The following is a 22,752-nucleotide window of genomic DNA, read 5'->3' as shown; positions in this document are numbered from 1 at the left end:
TAGCCATGGGATTTTGTTAGTGTGTTCCAAAGCTAAACAATCCCTATTATATCCCTTGTGAGCTTTGGTCCCTCTTTGTACCAGATGTTGTGCCATGCACACAAAGCTCTTACTTGAATTAGGTTAGCCACATGTGGTCATCCATCTCTTTATGCAAGAGATATGTAGAAGTAGATCTTGGTACGGCCATCATACGCCAACAAAAATGATTTTCACAGGATTGCAATATATTAAGGTTGGCATTACCCCACATTATAGAGCCATAGATTGCTACTTAAAGGCATTTACTGCCATATATTTTACGCATGTCACAGATAGTTTTGCTGCCTATTTTGTTACAAAATCTAAAAATCGCCTGTATAGTTCTAATAAATTTAAGTCTGGACTGGTCTAAGTGAGGAGCCCAATTACTATTAAAATAAAATTAAATAACAAGGTAGGAGAAGTTTTGGACTTCTGTTAATTTATAATCCCTTACACAATGATGTTTTTTTTTTCTTAGCCCTACCTCGGCCACAGACCATCACAAACGTTTTGGTGAGGTTACGTTTTAAGTCTCTCTGCTCCATGTATGAGACGAAGGCTTCAATCAATACTTGTAATCCAGTAAGTCAGCAAAGTGAGTTGGAAAATACGTCTGCAGTAGTCTCTGGATTTCAGAAGGACAATCTGCTGCTTGCATGGCAAATGTTTCTGCTGCAGGGGTTTAAGATACTTCTTTTGCATTCATTTCACAGCAAGCTTATGTAGCCTATAAAAGTACATATTTATCATGTTTATTTTCACCATGAAACACTTTTAATTTTTTTTTGAAGGAGGATGTTATGTATTAGCCCAACATTTCACATTAATTTGAACAGTTCTGAAAAAAGGTAAACTGGGATGCCATTCCTCTCAAGATATAATTTGTTTTTTTAAAGACCTTTTCCCAGGAGTGTGTGATAAGAAGAAATGAATGGAACAGAAGTTGCCAGCAAGGGTAACACACCCTGTGCAGAGTGATGAAATTACAGAGGAGTGAATGTACTAGAGGATTGGTTTATGCAGATGTGCTTATGAATGTTGGTTTGTCTTGTCCAACAATGCAATTCAAATGGAAGCTTCTATTCATAATAAAGAAAGGTGAATGTTTTTCTTGCCACCCTAATAAGATGTGTTTTTTGACAATCATGGAAATGAAAGGCAATAATTGGCAAAGAGATTACTCCATGTATGAGTCCTGTATTACGTGCGTCGTCTGCCACGGAAAACAAGGTGCTTTTTATTTCCTCAATCTTTAAAACTGTATATAAATCTTCTTTTTCAGCCGTCAGTCTTTGTGTTGAGGTCAAGTTATAAGAGTCATGCACAGCACTTTCATGTATAAGATGCCATAGCACTTTTCTGACTTTCAAGGTTTGTAATGCCAACTTTAATTGTTTTATTTTTCACATCCTTGTTGCAAAAGATAAGTCTTCTCTCAGAAGCTGCTGAAATTATGATGGAAATTGTGTATGCTCATTTCCAGACTGTTGGGAAGCCTTTATCGATAACCTTGAATGTGGTCAACATTGTTTCTCTTTCAGTTTCCCTATTTCTTTCTGAGCTTCACTTTCTGAATATGCCTGAATTTCTTTAATAATCGCATTTATGAAAGTGGAGAAAAATTGGCTACTTTTTACAGGATGCAGGCCCAAAAGGAAATAATTGAAATCTATCTCCTTACTAATTTTGGGCATGTGCACTGTACTAGCCATCACTGGCGCTGTTTACCCACACTAAGGGGCCGATTACGATGTCATTCGGAAAGGCTCTGAAAGGGATTCGGATTATCCGGATCCAATACAGAACATATGTTTCTGACCAAATCGGATACAGTTCCAAATGACCGAATACGATGCAAAGAAACCGTTGGGCTGTCCAATTCAGTTCAGAGCGGCATTCGGACATCCGAATCGTACAGCTCTATTCGACACAGTTTCCGACCGAGCGATCATGATGTACAATTCTGGCAGCCGTTCCGAATCGGTCTGACCAACACGAAATGGCTGTTGGAATCTGACTTTGGGGGCCCATAGAAGGCCCCACTTCACCCATAGGCCTTCGGTTGGGCCTGTGGGGGTTCCTAAGGGACCCTTCTTTCCAACCATGCACAGTGTGGCAGGCACCATGAGGTGCCCGCCACAGGGTGCAAGGTTTTCCCTAACCAACCCCTTTTTTCAATGCGAGTCCGACCAAACGATGTTCGGAAGCATTGAGGTAAGTCGGTCGGACCCGCGGAACCAGATTCGGTCAGAAAGATTCTGAAACTGATTCGGTCAGAAGAGTTTCCGACCTTAATTGTAATCGGCCCTATATTTGTTGCTTTTAAGGGGGAATATATGCCATATTGGGGATCTGGTCTGTTTGTTAAGGGGACACATAGTAGAGGGACACACAGTCCAGTACAGGGAAGATTTCTCTGGATTTAGAGGATGCCTTGCACATTATGAAATTGATCAAACTTATGATATATAGGATAAGGACATAGATTGAAGATAGTGGTGACACTTATGAAGATTTTTATTGATTTTATTCGGGACGGAAGTATAACCTGGACTGAGGGGTGAATCCAGAACTTAGACTCTACATTGAACATAATGCCCTGAGGAAGATGTAGGGCATACCCCAATATGACAAAACACACATTACCTGTAAGGCTAAAACTAAAGAAGAGGCCAGCAGGCCGAGAAATAAAAAAGACCACTAAAATATAGAATTTAATTTGTGTACTCTGACATTTAATTTAGTGTGTGATTGAGGCTGAAATGTTATGTCTTTGTGATCTTTGATCATAAGATTATCAGTTTGGTGAATCTCCTTTCCTTTTAGAGCATCACAACAATGATAAGAATACATTAGAAATTTGTGGGATTGTTGAGGAGCGCCAGAACCCTATCAAATTACTCTTGACAAGCCTTTGCCTAGTTTAAATGTGTAATTTACTCTTACACTTTTAATAAGTTTACTATTTGTGGATATTCACAACATTTGAGTGCAGTTACTCAAAAGTATAGATTTACACATCTTCACCACAGGAAAAAGGGGGATGGAGCTAAATTTATAAGTGTATGTTACTAATGCCAAAAATAAACAGTAGTAAGTCCAGCATCACACATGGCCAATCACCAATACTGCAATACCCTCCCATAGAAAATATGGAGACAGGCCATTTGAAATAATGTTAAATTATATGAAAATATTTTAAATGTTTTTAAATATAAATAAATGTAATCTACTGTTAAAAAATATAAAAAAAGAAAACTTGTTTATTGTAAAAAAGGTTAACAAGTTTTATGAATTTATAAATGAATGTAACATTATTTTTTATTAAAATATAACTAAACTTCTTCTAATTAATTCCATACACCATTTTAATAATTATTAATGCAGAATAAAAATGTTAATTGTTTTACTTCATGTGGTAATTGATTTTTTATTTAAACTTCAGAAAAATATTTGTATTTATTTTATCATATTTACATTATTTAAAGATCGCTGTAGCATTTTCCTTCTTTCATTCTACAATTAAAATAATATATACATGTATTTACAATAATATTTAACATAAAATATTTCCACTAATTTTTTATAAAGTTTAATAATGATTAAAAAAAATTCTTATGCTTTGCCATAGGAAAATCTCCACCCTGACTGTAGAATCTTCCTGTGGTAGAGTATAGGCAAAAGTAAAAACGTTTATTTAGCTAAAAAGAAACTTGAATTAGTAAAGATATTTTTGTGTGAAACATTAGTGTAAATTAATTCCATAAATTTATTTTAAATTCAAAACAAAATAAAATAAAATAACATAATACTACAACACCATTAACTATTTTTTAATTAAATCTTTATTTTAAATGTATTAAATTAAACTTTTTTTTAAAGTTAAAATTGAAAATAAGTTCCCACATGGAATGTATGCCATATTGGGGATCTGGTCTGTTTGTTAAGGGGACACATAGTAGAGGGACACACAGTCCAGTACAGGGAAGATTTCTCTGGATTTAGAGGATGCCTTGCACATTTTGAAATTGATCAAACTTATGATATATAGGATAAGGACATAGGTTGAAGATAGTGGTGACACTTATGAAGATTTTTATTGATTTTATTCGGGACGGAAGTATAACCTGGACTGAGGGGTGAATCCAGAACTTAGACTCTACATTGAACATACTGCCCTGAGGAAGATGTAGGGCATACCCCAATATGACGAAACATGCATTACCTGTAAGGCTAAAACTAAAGAAGAGGCCAGCAGGCCGAGAAATAAAAAAGACCACTAAAATATAGAATTTAATTTGTGTACTCTGACATTTAATTTAGTGTGTGATTGAGGCTGAAATGTTATGTCTTTGTGATCTTTGATCATAAGATTATCAGTTTGGTGAATCTCCTTTCCTTTTAGAGCATCACAACAATGATAAGAATACATTAGAAATTTGTGGGATTGTTGAGGAGCGCCAGAACCCTATCAAATTACTCTTGACAAGCCTTTGCCTAGTTTAAATGTGTAATTTACTCTTACACTTTTAATAAGTTTACTATTTGTGGATATTCACAACATTTGAGTGCAGTTACTCAAAAGTATAGATTTACACATCTTCACCACAGGAAAAAGGGGGATGGAGCTAAATTTATAAGTGTAGGTTACTAATGCCAAAAATAAACAGTAGTAAGTCCAGCATCACACATGGCCAATCACCAATACTGCAATACCCTCCCATAGAAAATATGGAGACAGGTCATTTGAAATAATGTTAAATTATATGAAAATATTTAAAATGTTTTAAAATATAAATACATATTATCTACTGTTAAAAAATATAAAAAAATAAAACATGTTTATTGAAAAGGTTAACAAGTTTTATGAATTTATAAATGAATGTAACATTATTTTTTATTAAAATATAACTAAACTTCTTCTAATTAATTCCATACACCACTTTTAATAATTATTAATGCAGAATAAAAATGTTAATTGTTTTACTTCATGTGGTAATTGATTTTTTATTTAAACTTCAGAAAAATATTTGTATTTATTTTATCATATTTACATTATTTAAAGATCGCTGTAGCATTTTCCTTCTTTCATTCTAGAATTAAAATAATATATACATGTATTTACAATAATATTTAACATAAAATATTTCCACTAATTTTTTATAAAGTTTAATAAAGATTGAAAAATATTCTTATGCTTTGCCATAGGAAAATCTCCACCCTGACTGTAGAATCTTCCTGTGGTAGAGTATAGGCAAAAGTAAAAACGTTTATTTAGCTAAAAAGAAACTTTAATTAGTAAAGATATTTTTGTGCTAAACATGAGTGTAAATTAATTTCATACATTTATTATAAATTCAAAACAAAATAAAATAAAATAATACTACAACACCATTAACCATTTTTTAATTAAATCTTTATTTTAAATGTATTAAATTAAACTTTTTTTTAAAGTTAAAATTAAAAATAAGCTCCCACATAAAGTAAAAAATAGAATTTCTATTATGCATTAAAAGTGATCAAATCTGATATATATACAATTAATTAAAAGTTGTTTAATTATATTATAATAATAGGTTTTATTACAATACTTTGTAAATTCTAAAAAAGTTGTTAAAATATTTTAGAATTACAATAAATATGGGTTATTTTTTAGATATTTTTTTAATATTAAATCATAGTTATTGTTCTTCTTAACTATTTTAAATAATTGCATTTAATATCCCATTAATTCCTGTGGGGATTGTTTAATAAGTCCCTACCCCTATTATTTTCTATGGGAGGGTGTTGCAGTACAGTGATTTGCCATGTGTAGAGCTAGACTTACTTCAGCTAGAAATGGAGCCATTTCATAATTTGGGTCCCCTTTTGTCTGTGGTAACTTTCAAAATGCTATATACTGCTGCCAGTTAGGAGTTGCCCGAATCGTCGCGGAAATAAAGAGAGGACATATCAAGGTCCACAATCTGTCCACAGAGCAAATTCTTCGACCATATATTGGGATGAAATTATCGTACTTTGACACAAAAGTAGACATGACTACTAATCGGGCTGATATTCCACATCTTTTATCGGATTAACAACCACATGAAGTTGGATGTTTACATAATATTGAACGCAGTGTTTTAAATCAAAAGCCTTGAGAAAGCCCAGGGGGGCGAAACGTACTTTCTAAACGTACTTTCTATTAAGAAATGGAATATAACAAACAAAGGATTTGATCCAACGTCTGTTGTGGAAATTCATTCAAAGGACATTTGTTTGTGATGGGTTTCACCATTGAATATGGACAGTGGATGATAGTAACACTCAATTGGTGTGCCTTCGTGTTTGTGGTTGGATAACTTTGAAAATGCTGTATGTGAATCACTATGGGCTTACTCTTTTATGGGTGGGTGCATGTCCTTCTATAAACCCCACCCTAGACCTCCCTAAACCCTTCCTTACTCATTTCTAAACCGCTCCCATTTACTAGTAAGTATGCCCCTTTTTCCAGCCACTCCCCCGCTCTCTTCCATATTTAGTACTAATAGTAAATGTACATGAGTAAGGAGCTCTCCCCATAGAAAAGATAGGACCGGTTGAGGTGGAAATTACACTTATAGGTTTGTGAATAGCATTTTGTAGTACTTCTATATGCCACATTCTGAATCATAGTATTCAATTCAGCATTTGTGATATTTTCTTTCGATTGCCAGCCTGAAAACTGCTAAATTAATTTTAGCAATGGACGGTGTCTTTAGGTCTCTAGTGGATGCGAACCAAAATCACATTTTATGCTGGATTGTCTTGTTGAAGAAGATTGTTTCTCTAGGTATCATGCATACTCCAAATAAAGCTTCTGTACCTTTGATCTGTCAATATTTGGTACCACAAATTCTTTTTTTATTTATATTTTCTTTCTAGTGTTCATAACCTTTGACAGCAAGTTTTTCAATAAATTGTATATTTCTTGTATATTTCTTAGGGATTGCTGTGTTCTATGAATGTAGGTATGTCCATAATGATGAAAGCAAAACAGCTCTTTGTGGCTGTCATCATTTAAATAGGGATCTTTATTGTCTAGAGTTGCATAGGAAGATTGCAAAGGGGTCAGGAAATCTAACACTTTCTAGTGAAACTTTAAAAATATCTGAAATTTGAATCATTTCTGTTAACCATAACATGATAAGGAGCATTTTTCCAAACAACACAGGATATGCAGTGATGTTCATAGAATGATAATTGCAGCATGCTCTGTGAGAAAAGGAATGGGGCTACACTCCTGTGCTATTCATATTAAACAATTTATGGCCTGATTTATAAATTAGTGGAGGGAGAACTCTATAGCACGTTGAAAGAGTTCCTTTCCTGCCAATATAGTGGTCCTCCCTCCAAATTTAATTGCAGGCAGACCTTAAGTTTGGCTATGGCGATTGGAGAAATGGCTACATGCCCATCTGGCCAATTTAGATGGGTGGACATGTAGTAATTTTGTACTGTTTCTTACTGACAGATAAACGTGGCAGTAAGAAACAGTAAAACCATTATAATGCTCTTTTGCCATGGGAAAAGCCTCCCATGGCGAGGGGAGCATTACTTATTTTCTTTTCAAAAGAAAATCCTGTTTTAATAACAAAAGAATTTTTTGTGCTACAGGACTGCATCCTTCCAACTCAGGTTTTATAAATGACCACCTGCTTGGTGGTCATTTATAAATTAGGTGGGCACATTTACCATGGGGACATTTACTTTACTCCGTCCCATGGTGGACCCATGGGCCGTCCACGTAAATATAAATCAGCCCCTTAGTTCTAGACTCTTGATCGTTCTATAACAGAGTTAAGTGCACCAATAGGTCAGATGTTTTTGATTGACCCCTTTCCAGGGACATCAAGATCAGATGCATACATTGGTACTCTGAAGAACGTTTCATATGGGGTCTGACCACTCAATTTTCCTCTGAGCAAATCATTAAATGCTCTCTGAACCCCATACAGTTTATCTAGCCAGCTTAATCCTACATCCAATACACTTGCATCTGAGGCTTGTTTAAGTGTACAGTTGGCACTTTCTATGACCCTGTTACTTTCTTGGCAGAAAGGGTGCGCATATACCAGTCAGACTCCAAGAGCAGACAGAGCATCCATAAATACCTTAGTGGTGAATGCAGCACCATTGTCTGATGAAAGGCATGAGCGGCTCTGATTGCTACTAAGCCGTGAAAGACTTTCATGACTGCTAAAGCCGTAAAAGTATTTTGTGGGCAAATTCAAAGGAATCTAGAACATAAATTGACCAGTAGAAAACTCTGAAGGGTTTGTCAGTGATAGTAAAGAGAGTCTTATGCATTTTATGTGCCAACAAATAGTGCATGTAAAAATTTGGAGTATGAGTTGAGGGGGGGTGAGACCTCACCTCAAATAATAATCACAATCCTTGTCAGGGTTCAACAAAAGTCACTAAATAAACCCATGCTCAACCCACTAGTAGCTCTGGCACAGAGCAGCTTGGCTTAAGTAAGAGGCAATGGGTACATTGTTTAAGGAGTACTCAAACAGTAATAAAGTAAAAACATGACAGAAGAAAAATCCCAAACCAATTTTGAATCATAGAAAATATTTACAGAAATAAAATGATATAAAAATGACAAAATTGAATTTAGTAGAACCTGAGTTATCAGTCTGTTGTATTTAAAATTAGTGCCGTGGGGCGTGGCTTGCTAAGAAGCAAGATGGCCGCTCATTGAGAGGGCTCCGCCGGCCGCAGAACAATCCTACACAATCCAAACTCGTTGAGAGCTTGACAGCACTTAGCTGAAGCGGAAATTGAGTGCAGGGGGCAGAGGAGTAGGGCGCTACTTGGGACCCGGAAAATCGAAGATATAAGCTGTGAAGCAAAGTGGCGCCCTGGGCCCTGCTGCGAGGCCATGGCGTATGGAACCATCTATAAGCTGTGCCTGGCAATGTGGCGAGGCGCAGGCGGGCTGCGCAGTAGTTCTTGCACAGAGGATAATGCCCAATGCCGGTCTAACACTGGCACTGTGAGGAAGAGACTGGGCCGTGTCTCGGAGTTGTGCCGCTGGCATATGCGGACCCCCGCAGCCGGGGTGTGATCATTGTATGGTTGAGGCCTGAGTTGCATGCAGCGGGTCGGGAAGAGACCCCCCCCATCTGCCGGAGGTGAGTCGCTGCCTGGGGTACCCTGGATTGTTGAGAGGTGGGCTGTTGCTGCAGGGGGGGCCCGCGCGACTCTAAGGGGGTGGCCTGTGTGGGTCCCGACGGCCATTGAACTTGTAGGCAGAAGCCTACTCAGGTGATTTGCCCAGGCGGCGGCGCCGGTGGCTTGGAAGCGCTGTGGGTCCAGGCGTAGACATAAGAAGCCCCGATGACATTGGGGGTTATGACTGGGCCGATAGCATCTGGGAACCTGAGCTGCGATCAGAGAGAGGGCCTTCACTGGACCGCCTGGGCCCCGTTTGTCCAAGCATTCCCCACGGAGGCCCGAAAGCTGACCGCTGTGGCTGGACTGATTGGAACGGGGGTTCTGGATTAGGTCCCCTAGTCGGTTTATTTATTTATTTTTTAAATTTATAAGGCGCAACAGCTACCCAAGAAGGGTTTCCCAGCGCCGAGACACAGCATAATGATGGCAGGGGAATACTGGCTGTTCAAGTTATTGTTTGAATAGCCAAGTCTTAACGTGCCTTCTAAACCTGGCATGATTTTCCTCCTTACGAATGAAAGGAGGGAGTGCGTTCCAAAGGGTTGGTCCAAGGTGGGCGAAAGATCTGCCTCCCATTCTTGCCAGTTTGAATCTTGGAACGCAGAAGTTGGCAGCTGATTGCGAGTGAAGGTTTCACTTGGGAGAGTAGGGATGAGCCAACGCTAGAAGGTAATTGGGTGCAATGCCAGCTTTAATTCTGAACATGTAGTTCAGGGCTTTGAAACGTATTCTACTTTCTAACCTGAGCCAGTGGAGTTCACGGCGGTAGCTCGAGACTCCGGAGTTTTTGGGGATTCTGCACAGTAATCGAACAGCTGCATTTTGGACAAGCTGTAGTCTACTGACTACCGCTTTGTTGGAACCAAGGTACAGAATATTGCCGTAGTCAAGCCATGATGTTATGAGGGCATTGACTACGGTTTTATGAGTGGAGGAGGGCAGCATCCAAAGGATTTTCCTCAGCCATTTGATAATGGTAAGGCATAGGCCGACAACTTTACTGGCCTGTTGATTCATGGAAAGGGAGCTATCCATGATGACTCCCAAATTACGTACTTGAGTAACTGGGGTAGTAAAAATTCCCATCTGACTAGGCCAGTGAGAGGGATTCCAAAGATCTCGTTGTTTCCCTAAGAGAAGAATCTCTGTTTTGTCTCCGTTAAGCTTTAATTGATTTCTTGTCATCCAGTTAAGGATGCTTTGAAGCCCTAATTTAAGGAGAGACGGAGATGATGGACAAGATTCAGATAGGGAGAAGATAATTTGGGAATCGTCGGCGTAGGTCATGAGGGTAAGTCCAGATCCTTCCGCTAGGTCGGCCAGGGGTCTGAGGTACAGATTAAAAAACAGGGGGCTCAAAATAGATCCCTTGAGGCACTCCGTGAGGGGCTTTAAAAGTGTCGGAGCAAGCCAAGAAGGATGTAATTTGGAATGTCCGTTGAGCCAAGAAGGACCGGATCCATTCGAGCGCTTTCCCATGGACACCTTTTCTGTATAACGCCTTGATGAGTGTTTCGTGGGATATGGTGTCAAAGGCCGCGCTCAGGTCTAACAGCACGAGCGCGACCGTTTGACCATTATCAAGGAGGTTCCGGATGTGTTCGGTAACTCTTAGGAGGGTGGTTTCTGTCGAGAAGCCAGCCCGAAAACCCGATTGCGAAGGGTGCAAGAGCGAATTATTTTCAGCAAAGGTGGATAAGACCGGCTGGACGTGTCTCTCCAAGCATTTGGAGAAGGCAGGGAGCAGAGATATAGGTCTATAATTTGCCGGGAGTTCCGGATTTGCTGTGGGCTTCTTTAGCAATGGCGTTATCATGGCGTGTTTCCAAAGGGCCGGAACTGTGGAAAGTTCTAACGAAGAATTGAGTGTATCCACAATGATTTCCAGGGAGCGATCGTCCAGTTGTTTAATTACTTTGATATCAATCGGGTCCCTGGGGGAGCCGGATTTGATGGTCTTAAAAATGGTCTTCAGTATGTTAACCGTGATGGGAGGCCAAGATTCCAGGGTGTTCTCACAGGAGGGAGCATATTCCATGTCAGTAGTAGGGGATGGTTCATTATTATTTGTTTTAATGTCCCTGATGATTTTCTCAATTTTTTCGGTGAAAAAACAGGCTAGATCTTGACATTGATGAGTGTTAAGAGGGGGAGCCGTAGCTGTGGTTTGTGCACCTGCAAGTTCTTTAACCTTATTGAACAGAGTTTTCGGCTTATTGGTAGCTTCCATGATGGTGTTTGAAACAAACAGAGCTCGCGCTTTCGCGCAAGCAGTGTGGTATAAATTTCTGGCTTCATGGTAGGTCTTTTTTACGTCAGGGGCGTAGTCTTTACGCCATTGACGCTCAAGCGCCTTACATTTCGATTTTTCAATCTTCAAAAGATCATTAAACCATGGGGCAGGGTGACGGTGTCTGTTTCCTTTGATATGAGGGGTGGGTAAGCAATGATCAGCGGCGTCACTAAGCCATTGTTGAGTAGCTGCTGCTAAGCTATCCATGTTATAACCTTTTGTAGGAGGGTTTTCATGGAGTGCAGCGTTAAGTTTTGCCATGTCCAGTAATTTCCAGTTTTTCCTGGATGTAGCTGAAAAAACAGATTGTATACTAGTAGTAGGTGGGGGATTAATGCTAAATTTTACTAGATGGTGGTCAGACCAGCAAATGGGGATGGTGTCATGCCATTTTAACTCGTTGATATTGGAAATAATGGGGTCGAGTAAATGGCCCGCTTTATGGGTAGATCCAAAATTGACTAAGGTCAGGTTAAGGGCCGTCAGATCATCTAACAAATTAGAGCAAAAGGGGATAGAAGGGTCGTCAAGATGTAAATTAAGGTCACCAATAAGTGAGAAGTTTTTTGGAGGCTATATAGTACGGAGTAATATAATTGGCTAGATTTGACGCCCATTGGGTTGAATTGCCAGGGGGCCGGTATATCAATAGGCCAGACATCGTAAAGTTCGGGTTCAACGATATTTTAAAAAAGCCGGCTTCGCAGTCAGGAATGTCGACTGGTTCTAAAGTACATTTCATGTCTCTGTTGAAAATGATTGCAATTCCACCACCTAGTTGTTTATTTCTATCTATCCTGATGATTGCATAGTTGGCGGGGAGGGCAGTAGCAACGTCTGGGCCAGCACTCTCGTGTAGCCACGTTTCTGTCAGAAAGAGGGCGCTAGGTTTATCTTCCAATAGGAGGTTAAAGATGTCTAATTTGTGTTTCGGTAGTGAGCGGCAGTTAGTACTATAGAGTAAATATTCTTGTGCCACAGTGTTTCAGAGCTGTTTGCGTTTCCTGTGCCTCCTCGTAGCATCAGAATACGGTTGGCGAATGGTAAGGGCAAGGTTGCAGTTTGGGCAAGAGGTGACTCCTGTTTTGAGGAGTTCGAGCGTTGTACACCTAGTGTTCGTGATCGGGCGTAGCGCTCTTAATTGACTAGGGGATCTTACCAGTCTTTTAAGAGTGGATAGAGCATAGTCCTCTGCCCCGTGCCCTGTCCTGGCCCGGACGGGCACAGACGGGCTAGTCTTAGGCGTGTCTTCGGCGTGCTGAGGGCGCGCCCGCTGTCCTTCCGGGGAGTGAGCATTGTTATGGTGAAGACGAGGGAGCGTGGCTTAGCGTTAGGGGTGTGGCCTAGTGTCTCGTGAGTGGTGATGGCGGCGAAGTTATGGCCCTCCCTACAACAGCGCTGGCTCCGCTGCGCAGGAGAGTGTCCCAAAGCCCAGAGACAGCTAGGATCAACTACGTAGCTAGAATAACACAGTTTGTTTTTAAAATCTACAATATGGAAATATGCAACAATTCGTTTTTTAAATCAACAAAGTGCAAATAGGCAAAGATTAAAAGGATTAAAACTGAGGAACGTCACCCCCGGCTTCCGCCTCAGGAGTAGCTATCTGTCAGGTTTGCGGTATGAGCGCTGGTACCAGCAGCCAATAAATATTTACAGTGCATTCCCAACTGTGAAGCGGAGGACGGAGGCGCCTGTGGCCAGGGTGGATGCCCTGATTGTCCCGGTACGACCCCGGATCAGGCAAAAGCTGCACTCCAGCTGAAATCGGTCTGTCCTGGTGAACCGAACTCATATTATAAACGGTGGACATACAGCCACTGATAAGGCCATACTGGAAGTGAAGCATCTGAGCCCATCTCGGTGGCTAGCGGTGCATGGTGGGGTGCCCTCCGGCCCCCTAGGTGTGGAAACGAGGTGCACTGCCAGAGAGTGTCCAAAGCTCCTGCGGAGGTGGGACTGGGGACGTGCGCGATTGCAAAGCTGAGAAATGCAGGATACACACTATTGCATATTAAAACGCACGATCGGCCCTTCTTGCATCACCTGATCCCAGTCTGGCATTTGAGGAAGATATAGGGAAGCACGGCGCCAAGCAATCAAAGCTATCCTTTGAAAACAAAAGACTTACCAGACAGATGGACAATGAGGTAGAAACTGATTCAGGGCAGTGCACAAGGGAGGGTGCGAGGGAAGCAATGATGATCTCCATACATTGCTGCTGCATATGAAATCCAGCTTAAAAACCATTGAAAACAAGTTAGACAATCTCACCTCCCAGCTAGACTAGGTCAAAAAGCAAGTGGACACCCACGAGACTCGATTGGATCAACTGGATAAACGCTCCACAGAAGTACATGAATTCCAAATGGAAACTAAAGAACAACTGCTTCAAATGGACAAAATACTCAAGATAATCAGGGCCAAGAACGACGACTTGGAGGCCCGGTCACGAAGAAACAACCTCAGAATAACAGGTATTCCATAAACAACAGCAATTTCCAAGATGGAAACCTTTGTGGAAGAACTGCTACGTGACCTATTTGGCCCGGAACTCTCAACGATGTTTATAGTATAGTCCGCCAACCTCGGACTAAAGCAGCTTGTCACCACCCCCACCCACAAAGCCAGACACACCCTCGACCCCATCTTCGCAGGAGGGACTAACATCCACTTCAGCCACACCACACAGCCCCTCTGGACAGACCACCACTGCGTACACTTCACCTTTAACACCACCATCGCACCTAAACCTGTCCGTGCCTGCCCGCCCTGAAGAAACTGGAGCAAGATCACAGAGGATCACCTCAACACCACCCTCCTCCACGACCGTCGCTAACTTCGCAGCCAAAGAACTACACCGTTGGATCTCCAGCTGCGCTGACATCCTCGTACCCCTCCCCCACCCTGTCAATCAACGCTCCCTGAAGGCTGCCTGGTTCACCACCGACCTCCAAGAAGCCAGACACTGCTGCAGACGCCTTGAGAAACTCTGGCGGAACAAGAAAAACACTGAAGACCTGAACAACTACAGGAACGCCAATGAACGAATACCACCAGCGCATAAGAGCCACCAAGAGGCCCTTCATTAAGAGCAAAATCCACTTTAACATAAGTAACGCAAAGGAACTCTTCAACATCATGCAGCAGTTCACCAAACCCCCCAGCGAAGCCTCGGACATCACTCCATCCCAGGACCTCTGCAACAAGCTCAGCTCCTACTTCCACCTGAAAATCAAGGCCCTCATCGACAACTTCAGCGAACAGACTCCGGACACCACCTCCCTGTCCCCTACCGACAACCGGCCGACCATCACCACCTGGAAACCTGCTACTACTGAAGACACCACTAAGGCCATGAAGAACACCCACTCAGGAGCCCCCACGGACCTCACATCTACCACAGAGCTGCCACCACCATAGCCCCCGAACTAGGCCAGACCATCAACGCCTCCCTCGAATCCGGCATCTTCCCCGATGACTGGAAGCGGGCAGAAGTCAAACCCCTCCTCAAGAAACCCTCGGTAGACCCGACGGACCTGAAAAACTACCGGCCCATCTCCCTTCTCCGCTTCGCTGCCAAAGTCACAGAGAGATTCGTCAACACCCAACTGACCACCTTCATCGAAGAGAACGCCATCCTCGACTCCTCCCAGTCTGTATTCCTCAACAACCACAGCACCGAGACCGCCCTCCTCGCCACCACCGATGACATCCGCATGCTACTCAACCAGGGCCACATTGCGACCCTCATCCTACTAGACTTCTCCCCAGCCTTCAACACCGTCTCCCACTGCACTGTTGCCGCCAGACTCCACGATGCCGGCATACGAGGAACCGCCCTCAACAGGATCCGATCCTTCCTCGCTGGCAGAACCCAAAGGATCAGACTCCCACCCTTCCTCTCCGAACCTACAGAGATCAACTGCGGAGTACCCCAAGGATCCTCGTTCAGCCCCACGCTCTTCAATATCTACATGGCCCCCCTCGCCGCCATTGTCACACATTAAGGGCTCAGCATAGTATCTTACGCCGATGACACCCAGCTCATCCTTTCTCTCACGAAGAACCCCGAAGACACCAGACTCAGCTTTCAAGAAGGAATGAAAGACGTGGCAGCCTGCATGAGCGACAGCTGCCTAAAACTGAACTCGGAGAAGACCGAAGTCCTCTTCCTCGGTCCCTCACCCATGGCGTGAGACAACTCCTGGTGGCCCCCTGCCCTCGGAAATCCACCCACCCCAATGGACCACGCCCAGATCCTCAGCATCATCTTAAACTCCTCCCTCACCATGACCCGCCAGATCAACGCCGTTGCCTCGACCTGCTTTAACTCCCTCTGCATCCGCCGCAAGACTTTCAAGTGGATCCCCCACAAATGCAGAAAGACCATCACCCACCCTCTCGTAACTAGCAGACTGGACTACGGTAACGCTCTCTACGCCGAAATCAACAAAACCCTGCTACACAAGCTCCAAACCATCCAGAACAACGCAGCCAGACTTGTCCTCGGAACCCCACGACACGAGCACATGACCCCACACCTACGAGACCTCCACTGGCTCCCCATTGAGAAGAGAGTAACCTTTAAGCTACTCACCCACGCCTACAAATCCCTCCACAACACCGGACCAAAATACCTCAACGAAAGAGTCTCCTTCCAGGTTCCCAAAAGGGACCTCCGCTGACCTCACCTTGGCAGAGACGACACGCATCCGCAGAACCAGAGCAGGCGGAAGAGCCTTCTCCTACGTCGCAACAAAGACCTGGAACGAGCTCCTAGTCAACATCAGATGCTCCTCCACTCTGCACACCTTCAGGAAGAACCTCAAGACGTGGCTCTATGACTGATCCGGAGCTGCACCCCCTCCAGCACCTTGAGACCCTCACGGGTGAGTAGCGCGCTTTACAAACCCCTGATTGATTGATTGAGTCATAGTAGAGAGGGCCCATCATTTGCTGGGTCCCAGACCGCCGGTTGGGGCTAGGCCTAGACCAATTTTAGCACGCCTATTAAATTATCGCGATAGGGACACCATCCTGCACCTGGCAAGAGAGGCAGCATAAACCATAAGGGAAACAATATCTCTCTATAACCGGACTTCACCCCTGCGGTCCAAGAAGCAAGATGTGAATTTGTGCCAATTAAGCAGATCCTGAAGCAAGCAGAAATACCATACGCACTGCTCTACCCGACCAAATTGAAGGGAACTTTTGAGGGGACAGTGCACCACTTAACAGACGTCAAATCGGCCATGAAATTCACCAAACATGCTGGTGGCCGACGTGGGGTAACTGCGAAGGCCTCGGGGGCCTCTCAGATACTGGCCAGCTATTGGTAAATATACGAAAACTGTTATGGCTATTGATATTTACTGATGCTGTTCGCTGCTATGTTTTCTCAAAAGCGGTGGATCTGCGACTGCAGGTCGGGACTGTCTCTGATGCACCGCTAATGATCAATTGTTCTATGCTCTCCCACACATGAGTGGCCACCCTGCCTCTGGGCGGGGTTGTACGCCGGTTTAGTCATGCCCCCAGGGAGAACTCCCACTTCTTGTCCCCAGACATGGGACTGGGACACAAAAATGAGTTTGTTTGTGAGAGAGGATTCTGTGCTCAACCTGTTTGGGGGGTTGGTGTGGGTGGGGTAGGGAAGGGATTGTTTATTTAGTTAACCAGGCCAGTGAGTTACTCAACCAGTTGATAACAGAAAGCACCGAGACACAATTGCTTCAAAACTATAGTTTGCAGCCATGTACACAAATACATTTGCGGATGGCACATCCGGACATTCATTTGGACATTAACGGTCCTTTGCAGCAAGGCTCTCTACTGCATAATATCGTTACTAAAGCCACCTTGTCATTACGTCCTACAATCTACTTACCTGGAATATTAGAGGGCTAAACAACTACCAGAAGACCAGACTCATACACTTTTATTTAGCTAGACACAACATCGACATTTGCTTCATTCAGGAAACATAATTGAATAACACCTCTCAGGCTAAGCTAAGTAACAAACGCTGGGGCTCTATACACTCCTCCATATATTCCAATTTTGCCAGAGGAGTATCTATATTGGTTAAACGGGGGTAGCCGGGTCAACAATTGCTACATATGTCGATCCCGATGGAAGATATGTGATACTAGGTGGCAGTCTAGGTACAGTGAACGTTACCCTGGCAACGATATATGGTCCCAACGTTGATAAGCCGGACTTTTTGCACATGGTTTGGGACAAAATTAACATGGTGGGATATGATACTATCATATGGGGTGGTGACTTTAATGCCCTGATGGATGATGCCATGGACAGAAAGGGAGGTGCCCGTAAGCTACACCCATGGTCAAATACAGCACTCAATACTATTGTTGCTGAGGGGAACTTCACAGACATTTGGAGACAATGGCACCCAAATACGATGGAAGGTACTTGTATCACAGCACACCATAATGCTTGGTCAAGATTAGATTATTGGTTGGTGTCTCAAGATATAGCTGCCTAGACAACAGATGTCAAACATCTGCCCAGGACTCTGTTGGACCACGCTCCTGTCCGACTACAGTTGTCTATACCGGGAGGACCCTCGAAAATGACTAATTGGTGGCTCTTCAAATATTCCCTCACAGATACTGTCTTCGAAGGGAATCAGAGGGGACAAAGAAAATACTTCTCCACCAACACGGCCATGGTGCGTACCCAGGCTGCTCTGTGGGAAGCCTTCGGGGCTGTAATTCGTGAGAAATGTATATCCAGACAGGCTGGGGTTCTGAAATCCATTAGGCAATCCCTCAAGAAATTGGAAACTAACATTAGAGATTTAGAACTGCAATATTACGGCACTGACAATGCAAAGGTACTGGGAGAGATAAGGGGCAAAGTCTCAGAATATGAGGAAGAGGCACAGAGGGAGGTGACATTTATGGGTAAATTTGCCCAAGCTAGAGGATGCGGCGAGGGGGATAGGCCAGGCAAGACTTTAGCTAAAATTTTACGTTCACCTAATAACGCTACTTTCATCTCAGAGTTCCTAGACGATAATTGTGAACCGGCCAAGGGCCGCCAAAAAATATTTGACCAATTCACAAAATTCTACGCCTCTCTATACACTTCCTCCTTTTGCACAATACCTACATAACTCCAGACCTATCTTGACTCCCTCGAGCTGCTGTGGCTAGGAAGGGCGCCAACTTAGATGAACCCTTCACTACAGAAGATATCAAACAAGTGATAAATAGCCTGCCCTCTGATAAGGCTCTGGACTCAGATGGGCTGACGGCAGCCTTTTATAAAAGTTATGTGAATCTACTGTCACCCCAATTTTGCCACTATGAGGAAGCACAAGAAACGGGAATACTCCACCCAACAATGAGGGAAGCAATCATACTATCACTACTTAAGCCAGGCAAAACACCAAATGAGAGAGACTCATATCGCCCCCTCTCCTTAATAAACATTGATACCAAAATTTACGCTAAATTATTGGCAAATAGAATGCTGCCCCTAAAGCCACTGATTGCTAGACCAGACAAATCCGGCTTCATTCCGGGCAGGTCCACGTCACACAACCTCCGCTTCTTTGCAGTTCTGCATTATTTAGATCTCCAATCCCAGGCTCTGGCGGTGTTACTTGACGCCACCAAGGCCTTCGATTCGCTAGAAGGGCCGTACCTGTTCACTATAATAGCAAGAATGGGATTCAGGCCTTCGTACATAAACCAGATAAAATTATTATATACAGCCCCTACTGCCAGACTTAGATTAAATGAATTGGTTTCACCACAGTTGCAAATTACGCGAGCACAAGGCAGGGATGTCCTCTCTCCCCTTTGCTTTTTTGCTATTGTATGGAACCGCTTGCCGCGAGACTCCAGCAGCACCATGCAGCTAGGGAACTGGGGTTTACAACTAGAGGTCTCATCATAGCGCTATACGCGGAGGATACTACTTTGTACATTAACAATCCTGTGGCCAAATTGCACCTGGTGTTGAGAGAGATCCTCAAATTTGGGGGACTGTCTGGGATACAGATCAACTGGGCAAAATCAGTCCTTTTCCCATTAACTGAGACTACCACGATCTGTCTGTTGGAGTACCCACTTAAATGGGCAGATGTCCCAGTACGCTACTTGGGAATCTGAATTTACAGGAATTGTGGGATACAAATTATGGGAAGGCTGTGGCATGGCTTGAGAGCAAGGTAAAGACGTGGTCCAGGGTAGCGAAAATGATTATGTTACCCAAATTCCTATATTTGTTCATAAATCTCTGACTCCCACTCACACAAGACTTTTTTAGAACACTGCGTTTGTTGCTGATATCTCTGGTCTGGGCGGGAAAACAAGCTTGCGTATCATGGGAACTCTTGACCCTCCCCCTAGCGCAGGGTGGACTGGGCGCCCCTGACATTCAACTATCTGCATATTGTACTCCATTCCAGCCACATGTTGCGGTGGAAACTGACAAGGTAGCGCCGATCCCCCGCCATGCTGCACTATACCAGCCTTATAAACATCCCCGAGACGAAATTGATACGGTGGAGACATTGCGTTGGGGCTGGGAAGGACTAAGAAATAGAGCCAAATTAGAGGTACTATGTCCCCCCTCTGTGCCGCTGGCACACAACCCACACATACCCCCACTGGAAGATAAAGGAAGTGTAGCACTGACGCGCGAGATGGGAATGAACACATTTGCAGATCTGAATCCAAATGGCATTTTCCACCCCCCTCCAGTGCGGCAAGAGGGTGTTGCACCTCGGTTCTTAGAGCAGTTCTTGTATTATCGAGGCAAGCGGCATGCCTTCAAACACACCCAAGGTACCCTTGTCCCCCTCCCACGCTGCCTGCCCTCGAACATATACTGACCGGCCCGTCGTCGCGCAGGCTCATTACACGATTATACAGCACCTTGCAAACAACATTTACGGTGACAAAACCAAAGGCACTACTCGATTGGAACACCGAAATGAACCCCCCTCTCTCGGACGAGCTGTGGCGGTTCTGATGCTGCCAACTACAGATGCTGTCTCCTAACTATAAGTTAAGACTGCTTCATTTTAAATTCCTTCATGGATTCTACAGAACCCCCGCCCAATTACACCGAATGGGTCTTTGACCCGATGCTAGTTACTGGAGATGTAAGGCCACAGCGGCAACGTTCCTACACTTGGCCTGGAATTGCCCTCTCATGGCGACATATTGGGTAGATATATTCGACAAGATTGGTGAAGGAAGTGGCCCGAATCGGCCCACCCGGGTCACTCGCGACCACCTCTCAGCCTTCCAAGAAATGAAGAGTCGGTGATACAGTAAAGAATGCAAACCAAGTTTTTATTAGTAATTGTTCTGCAGCGGAGTCCAGTCTGACTAGCCTCCTTAGATGCTACAGAGGAGACTGACTTCATAATACTTGGTAAAACATAATATGTAATGTAATGTAATGTAAATGATTTTTGTATAGCGCGGGTTGCACTCCATGGAGCATCTTTGCGCTTCTGAGTGTGAAAGAACCAGATGAAATTGATTCTTGTGGTGTAACTGGGTTGGAATGTTATATCATATTCTTGCATTTTGTGTCGGATAAGGTATAAATCCAGGTTTTACATTTTGTAACACCCTAAAGTCCCGCCCAGGCTGGAATTATCCAGCTCGGGCACTGATTAACAATGGAGGTACAGAAGGATGAGCTACCACCGGCCGGACAGGTACCCATTATCACATTTTCAAGATTGTCTTGATCTAGCTCAGCACTCTCAAGTGTGGGAGTAGGGCTACGATGGGGGAAATACATGCAAAGGCAGAATAAGCTATTCATTAGTATATTGGGATTCAACCTTGAATATGATAACACAGAAGTAACTCGAAGCAGCTCTTCGCTGAGTCAGACAGCTAATGAGGCAGAGGCTTACTATCACAGTACAAAATGGCAGCTAAAGACAAAATGGCGCCGCACATGCTAACTTAACTCGCACAATGCTAGAAGGAGTCGACTGGATGCATTTACAGTCCAACAGACCCTCCTTTTAGCATTTGCTAACAATTTTGTCTATTCCCGCTTAATAAGAAAATCATTAATGCAGGACAATACACATCACATGCTTATATTCGAAAATACCCTCATCGATAGCCATTAAATCATGGATAGCTTGCGTCATAATAGCTTAAGGCTTAGTTTCATGCATAGGGGCTCCGAGTGCAGGTGTGAACGTGCTAGCACAATATGTACAACAGGCAGGGACACAGTTAATACACAGGCAACAAGTAAAAATGACACCCGCCATGGCAACTAGGAAAAGGAGTATCTTCCAACTACATGAGGATATCAAACCCCAGAGCCAACCAGAAAGGGACCAGGTACTATTCACTTGGTGAATATCGGATGCAAGTCGGTGTAGCTTCTGTATTGCTGCATAGACATTTAGAGCATGGTCTGGTATGTACACACAGCAGCTACTACCAATGACGCGACAGGCTCCGCACAGATCAGCAAGGATGATGTCTAACAGCAACCGTTTTTGAAGAGCAACAAGTCTCGTAGCCTGAAGCTCAGCAGTGATGTTGGTCAGTATTCCTGTTGTGGTGTTAATAACTCCCCCCACAACCCTTGTGAGTCGGCGAATATTAAGGGTAATGGACAAGGGAACCCAGAAAGGCAGAATACCCTTCATAGCATCAGTAAACTGCTGCAAAGTAGTGTCTGTCTGATCTATGTATTCTGTGTTGATAACCCCTCTAACTCGGGGCAAGTATAAGCTCCTTCACTGCAATTGATGGTTTTGGTGATCACTGGTCTGCAATATATATACTGGGGATAGGAGAAAAGAAACATACCATGCCAGACCACCCCATGGGAAGCCATACATAACCCTGAGACCCACAAACAAAGTACACATTGTGGGGTGGAAGTAAAGGTGGACTATTGGTCGTGTTCAAGTCATAGGTATAGTTGCAAATGCTCTTTGCCGCTTTAACACTCCCAAAACCTTGGACACAGAAACTTGCGGTCGTATTAACTATTGGCACTGGCACTGCTTTGTCCTGGGTAATATTACGCATCTGAAAGGACCTAAAATATTCCGTGACATTGAAATCTTGGAAATCCATCATTTCATTTTGGAGCCACGTGACATTCCTTTTGGTTTCAAAAACATTCATGCAGGCATCTGGATGCAAAGTATCAGGGGCCCCTTTTTCTCACGGAGTAAACCCCTGGTGTACACTGAT

General features: G+C 43.4%; 1 long non-coding RNA gene across 2 annotated transcripts in view; it reads left to right on the top strand.

The window, feature by feature from the left end:
- Nucleotides 1–549: 549 nt before the first annotated feature.
- The window catches only part of LOC146863993 (uncharacterized), a 461,517-nt gene continuing 439,314 nt past the window's right edge, over nt 550–22,752 (top strand). For both annotated transcript variants that reach the window (XR_014969884.1, XR_014969876.1), the window contains exon 1: nt 550–606. This is a non-coding gene — a long non-coding RNA (uncharacterized LOC146863993). The remainder of the gene's footprint in view (nt 607–22,752) is intronic.

This window comes from Triturus cristatus, chromosome 2_1 (genome assembly GCF_964204655.1).
Source record: "Triturus cristatus chromosome 2_1, aTriCri1.1, whole genome shotgun sequence".
In the NCBI taxonomy this organism is placed as follows: Eukaryota; Metazoa; Chordata; class Amphibia; order Caudata; family Salamandridae; genus Triturus; species Triturus cristatus.
This window is presented reverse-complemented; position numbering and strand designations above follow the sequence as displayed.